This window comes from Thalassophryne amazonica, chromosome 14, assembly GCF_902500255.1.
Source record: "Thalassophryne amazonica chromosome 14, fThaAma1.1, whole genome shotgun sequence".
NCBI classification, from domain to species: domain Eukaryota; kingdom Metazoa; phylum Chordata; class Actinopteri; order Batrachoidiformes; family Batrachoididae; genus Thalassophryne; species Thalassophryne amazonica.
This window is the reverse complement of record NC_047116.1, coordinates 21,296,359-21,303,581: the sequence shown is the minus strand read 5'-3', so window position 1 is coordinate 21,303,581 and position 7,223 is coordinate 21,296,359. Positions and strand designations below refer to the sequence as shown.

The 7,223-nt window shown below is 42.1% G+C and overlaps 1 pseudogene; it reads left to right on the top strand.

Annotated features, from left to right (window-relative positions):
* The first annotated feature begins 337 nt into the window (after window positions 1-337).
* Window positions 338-6,994, top strand: LOC117525345 (annotated as a pseudogene).
* Window positions 6,995-7,223: the final 229 nt, after the last annotated feature.

The window sequence follows — 7,223 nt, the reverse complement described above, 5'->3', positions numbered from 1 at the left end:
GTGCATGGACAAACAGAACAAAAGTCCACTGAGTAGCATCCTATTTCCAGTAGAATTAGTGGCGTTCATTTAGCGTTCCCGCTTTGTGGCTCGTGCAGTAATGATGTTCAGATGGTTGAGCTCACGTTCTCTTCATTCTGCTCCTTCTTCTTCTTCTTCTTCTTCCAGTTTTTGGTGTGGGACAGACAGAATCAGGTTACAAAAAACCTGCTCCACAGGCTTCTTTCTGTCATTCTGCACTTTCATTGGTGGAGACCCGGGCCCTGCCTGCATCCGGCTGCGCACACCACACACACACACACACACACACACACCACACACACACACACACACACACACCCTGTCTGAAAGGAAGTGACGTCGCAAGCGCTGCAGGCCAACCTGCCTCATATGCTGTGACCACAGATGAGGGCACGGTGCCTTTTCAGAAACCCATGTTGACAGCAGATTTTAAACTTCCTCTGTGAACCATGTCAGCGGAACAACAACATGCTGCACGAGATGGTGCGTGTCAAAGTGGGGATGTTGTTTTTTTTCTCCAACCCTCTGATGAGCGGTGAGTAGGAACAAACTTTGTGCTGCTTTACACACAAAGCTTCACCCTGTCACTGGAATGCAAGATACTGTTTATGCTGCTTTAACTTGTGATCTTGATTAATTGTGGATCTGCTTCAAGATGTTGAGTCAGACTGGTCTCCCATTCACGATGCAGCTTTTAACGGACGTGTTCTCACCTTGCAGCGACTCATCGCTCAGGTAAAAAAAAAAAACTCCTGGCATTTTAGAGTTAAATATTTTCTCTACTGTGGGGGAGACCGGGGTAGTTTTAACCACACGCACGTTTCCACCAATCGGAGACAAGGATGAGTCGTGTAACTCCTATTTGTAAACATCCACCCGCTTCCTGATTGGTTATGTGCAGTTATCATGGCTTTATAAGCAGTTTATAAATGTCAATTTAATAAAATAAATCTGATACATTTTGTGTATAAATTAATAACTGTATGACATTGAACAACATTGTGTTGAGCAAAAGGTGATGCATTTTCAAGCCCCTCCTTACCCTTCAAAAACAGAGGCACACTCGGAATAAGAAAAAATTGCACTTCCTTGAATGACCACTTAAGGCTGGCTCCAAAATTGAGCAGATTGCCATAGAAGCCCATGTTAACTGTCCAAAGTTTGAGAAGAAATAAACATGTTTACAGCCTGGAACAAAAACTGTTATGTCTGCTACCTCCAGTGGTCTACACCATATAGCACAGCTAAATTAAATTATTCCAAGTAAGATTCAGGTTAAGAAAGGATTAAGAAGTTAACATTCTGGATATTACAAATACCTTTTGAAAATTTTGATAATCAACTGTGTGTGTCTTTTTGGGGACATAATTTGGATTATGGTGGTGAACAAATGTTTGCTAATTGCTTCATAAACAGATTTTAAAGTGTAACGCAAAAAACTGAATTAAACACACTGAAGCAGAATGTGTTACAACTGTACCCAGTCTCCCCTTTGTTAGAAGCCAATGTTTAATGTGTCTTAAGAACTACACTCTGTGTTTGCTGCTCACAGGGTACCTGTGTGAATTTGGCCACTCTGGACTGGGTCTCACCCCTCCACGCGGCGTGCATGAAAGGCCACGTGGACTGTGCCAAGATTCTTGTGGAACACGGGGCAAATGTCAGTGAGAGTAAACGAATATCTGGTTTAGGACAGGGTGTCCACTACTTTGAAGTAGTACTTGTAGATGGAAATCTATCAGTTATTATTGGATTTTGCAACTGCTAGTGAGAGATTACCTGAAATGCACAAACAAAATGATCATGCATGCACACGTAGTCAGTCCTGTTCACACACTATGACACATTAACAAGTCTGCAGGTGTAATGTGCTCATCCTGCAGTCTGCGCATAACACACAGTGCACGTTAAACTGTTTATGGTTCCTGCATTGTTTGGTAGAATATCTGGGTGCAGTTGCTGTGATATCTGCAGGATTGATTGATTTTTTTATTTTTTTCCCCCCAGGTAAACTGTTCCACTGTGGATGGAAAGACGCCACTGTCACTCTCTTGCTCTCAGGGTCATGTGACATGTGCATCGATGCTCCTTCAGCAAGGAGCTTGTCCTGTGGGACCGGCCAGTCCAGTCTCCAATCTACCAGGCTGTAGGCGAGGTTAAAGGTCACATTCTGCAGTGTATAATCCATACTGATCCATTTTACTAAGTCACTGCAAAACAACCCTGGCAAACTGCAAGCTATCCAGATGGTAGAATTTTTTCTGTATAATCATATTAAATAATATAATTATATTTGACAAATAAATAAATAAAATAAAACAAGTCATCTTCAGTCTTGGGTGTGTGTGTGTGGTGGTTGGTGGTGGTGGTGGGATTTCAGAATTCATACATTTGTGAATAATATAATAAATCTGATACGCAATTGTGGTGGATATTTTTGCAATATGTTACAGTAAAACAACCCCCCCAACAAAATGCAATGCTAAAATACTCTTGGGCCGTATGTGCATGTAATCAATGAAAGAGTGTGCAGAAACAATGTGTCCTTTGACCCCTTAGAATAGGTCAAGGTTAGCCAGCTTTGAACTGTCCAAGGTCTGTGTCCCAAGAATGCTCCCTGTGAATTTGAAGACCCTGGCATGCATAGGAATGAGTTATGTTGAGCACAGACAGACGGATTGATGGACAGACAGACGAAAGTCTTTGCAGAAAAAGGAAAGATCATTAAAAATGCTTTACTACACATTTGTTTATCTGTTTTATTACATTCTGTTCATGGTCAAAACAATTCGTAATTATTAAATATTAAGTCAAAATTGAAACTTGCAGCGATATAAACAAAAAGGCCAAACAGTCGCAAAAGCATTTTGAAAATGTGTAATCTGCTCCAGAAAGTGCCATAAGAATAATTTCTTGTTTTTCTTTTTCTATGTTAATACCTCCTCTTTTTTTTTATTTAGTAGCCTGTCAGCATGAAGACCACATTTGAAATTTTCATTTAATTAAAAAGTAATAATTTGAACATGAGAGAATTTGATCAGTTTTATTAACGGATTAAAAAGTAACTGTGTTTTTAAAGACTGAAATCCTGAGGAGTTTGTAGGATTACAGCCCAATGCAACAAAGAGAACAAACAGGATAATAATCAAAATAAATAATGAAGTGAGGAATATGATGTTTGTGTAAAACTATGAGATAATTCATCCAAAACTATTTCACTTTTAAAGGTAACTGGTGTGTTGTCCGTGGGGATCCACAGCCTCTAGATTGGCTCCTGTTTATAAAATAGGTAGCTGACATTTTTCAAGGGTGGTAATAAATGAAGCAATGAGTTGGAATGGCGTGTGAGTCCAGAATGTTTTAGAACCTTAGACCTCAACAGTTTTTAGAAGATGGAAACTCAAACCTTTTATTTCCTGTTAATTATGTAATTTTTAATGTTCATTTACTGTCTTAATGTATTTATAAGTTGTTTAAGGTTGTATCATATACACTATTCTGGTAAATTACTTTAGAGGTGTTATCACCAGGTTACAAAACAGAGTTTTCAGTTTTAGAAGTGTTATTTCTCGCTATCTTTACAGAATATATGAATTCTGTGAATTTGAAGACTCTGGGAATAATAGGACTGGACTTATGCTGAGCACAGACAGACGGCATGGACGCAAAGTCTTCGCAATACCCGATGGCCATATTTGATGGCCTCGGGTAATAAATAAGATTATGAAAACCCCAGAATGTAATATTTCTCACCTCCAGGCTGCACCACAGAAGTCACGTTGTCATGGATGTTTGTTAGTTAGTTAGCAAGGATAACAAGAAACACACAAACGGTTGGTGGTGGGATGTGTTCCAGACATCGGTTTTGGTTCAAGGAAGAGTTGATTTGATTTTGAAGTAATGGGAATACTCCCATAATGAGTTCCACTCTAGTGGTGGCCGCCGGCGCTCTCTGAGGCCCCTCAAGCTCTGAATGTTGTAAAACCTCTGTATTTGCACAGATGTGGGCCCATAAACAGCGGCGTGAGCTGCACTCGCAGTGGAATCTTCATTTTTCCAAATATGCTCAAACAAGGGGTTTCATTCCTCTCCATGCTGCCTGTGGTCGCTCTGTCCAGGTCATCCAGAATGCATCAAGCTTCTTGTTCAGCACGGTGCCGATGTGGATCAGCACAGCGACCAGTCGGGCTCGCCTCTGCACGTTGCATGCTCCAATCAGCATGTGGACCACGGCGAGGAAACTGCTGCAGCTCGGTTAAGATGACTTCTCGTCTTATTTTTACCCAACAATCTCAAAAAGACTGCGGTGCGTTGAAGACCCCCACGTGCACATCAGGAGATTTGGGCTCAGGCTCTGAGCTGATCCAAGAGTGTGTTGGTGCTGAATCTTATAGTTACCAAAGTCAAAATATTGAATACTGAAGTGAGTTCATGTTGAGTTTTCTTGTTGCATTTATTCAAGTTTAAGTTTATTAAAGAATGTGTATGTCATTGAATAGCTACAACTGTTCATCACTATTAAAAAGGAAACAACATGAATAAAAATAAAACAAGGCTAAAGTACCCTCATGAGCATGGTTTCACAATTTGCAGTTGTTTAATTGGTATCCCAGTACAAAGTGTGTGTGTGTGTGTGTGTGTGTATATATATATATATATATATATATATATATATATATACATACACACACACATTTGTTTTTACATTAATTATTAAGATCCTATTGTCTATCGCAAAGCAACACCGTGATGAAGCCTCGCAGGACATGTTCTGGCATGTCCAGGCTCATCCACAATTTCTCGGTTAGTCACACGACTGAAAACCCCACTGACAGCCGTCTGAAAGCCATCTGAAAGCCGTCCTGTGAGACCAACACGGAGGTGGTTTTGTTGCCGCGCCATGAACGGCACGGGTGGCGCATCTGTCCGATTTTCTTTCCATGAAAAAAACTCCTGTAACAGTGGAATGTGTCGAAAAAGTACTGATGTCCACACCTCCTGCCATTTTTGTGTAAGTCAGACGACATCCCAGATCAACAAAGCCTTCACGTTGGAAATGATCTGGTTTTTCAGCCTGTCGATCGGCGCTCGGAGCGCGGCGCGCTCTCAGCAGCTGTGGGCGGTCTTTAAACCGGCCGGAGCACTCCTTAATCTGTGTAATCCCCATAAAATCGTCCCTGAAAGCCAACAGAATTTTCCGAATGGTGTCCACCTGGAGGTCTCTCACAGTTTCTGGAAAAATTTGATGCAGCAAAGCTTCAAATCGTTCAAACATTTATTTGCAATAAAAATCCGACGAGAGGGGTGGACCACTGCTCACCCAAAGCCTGCTCACAGGCGAATGACGCAACCGACAGATGTGAAAAAACACACATGCGCACGAAGGTTCAAGCTTGGCTGATGCAATCACACGTGATTCAAATCCATATGGTTTTTGAAAAAAATAAAAAGGTCCGATACTTTTCTAACAGACCTCGTATGTCCCAAGAATGTTCCCTGTGAATTTGAAGATGTTGGCAGTAATAGGACTGGACTTATGCTGAGCACAGACGGACAGATGGACAGATGCACGCATACTGAGGTGCATTCCATGCTCTGACAAAGTCAGCCAGAGTTCAGTCATTTGGGTGAAGGTCAAGGTCATTGGGGTCAAATGTCAAATGTTATAGGTCTTGCTGTTTAAATACTCACAGGTACTACTACAGAGCAGATAAAATACTAACAGTGAGTGAGGTAAGACAAGAGTCTGAAATATAAAATAATGCTGCATGGCGTCACGGAGGAGTGGATCAGAGAAGAATTTTTCTTGAAAAGTGCAACATGAAATTTCACACGGGGAGACCGGAGCCTGTGCCTGATCAGTTTTCTTTCAACAAATTCCTCCTTTGTTTCACCATGAAGCTCTGTAACAACTGCTGCAAAAGGACAAAAGTTGCACTTTGCCCAGTTTTTAATGATTGATGAAAATGAACTGCAAGACATGATCAGTGACTTGGACATGTTCATGTATTTATCTGCTAAGTTGTCAAAAGAAAAATGACATTTACAGTAATTTAAATAATTATAAAAAACTTACATCATCATACCTTAGAGGTTGGTTTTGTGGAGTGGGTGGTGCACAAGGACACATTTTCAGCAAACTGGTTGCTTAAAATTTTTAACTGTCAGGCACCGACAAGCAACAGACGTTTGTGACAACTTGTGGTTAACTCGAGCCTGCAGGTTACTCACAACTACAAAGTGTGTATCCAGGATCCCTTTAATCAGAGTAAATGATATCAGACCGACTTCTCTTTTAGATTACCCTACGGTCACATTAGCTACAGCAAGCGACCAAGGCAAAGGGCGACAAGCAGTCGACGTGGGTATTCCCTAAACATGGCCAGCTTGCAGTTACTTGGTTACTTGCATAATGCAGTCTGCAACCTCACCACTAGATGGCACTAAATCCTACACACTGTAGCTTTAAGTTTTTCCCCAAATGCTGATGAACAGGTTGTTGTGCTCTCCTTCAGGTGCTTGTGTGAACAGCAGAGTATCTGGCAACTCGGCCCTCCACATCGCTGCTCGTCTGTCCAACCCGGACTTGGTGTCCATCCTGCTCGAACACGGGGCCGATTGCTCCCTTAGGAACTCTGAGGACAAACAGCCTCAGGACCTGGCGTCTCTTAACAGCCTGGCGGAGCGTCTGTTGAGACAGTCAGGAGGTACTCACTCCAAACTAACCATGTAGGCTGACGGTGAAGCCTGTTGTGGTCTTCTCACTGGGTCGGTGGTTAATGAGGCATCTTTCTGTCACTCCTGACCAGGAGCGACTCCTCTGATTCAGATGTGTCGGCTGTGCATCAGGAACAAGGACAGACTCAGACGAATTCATGAGCTTCACCTCCCCGCACAACTGAAGCAACACCTGCTCTACCAATCACATCCTGTCCGGACGGTGAACCCGTGCACTGATCCCACTCAGTCGTAACGCTTACATTTGTCTTTCATGTCAGCGAGGGGCGCAATTGCATAATGGTGCAGAGAGGACGACTTGTTTGTGGGGCTTTCTCTTTGTGACACACCTCTGGAAACAAATCATGCAAATCCTGGTGTTATGTGGGAAAACATAAAACCAGTTTTATTTATATTGTGCCAAATCGCACAGTGAGTCACCTCGAGACACTTTACTTGTTGAGCTGGTCGAGTCCTGAATCTGT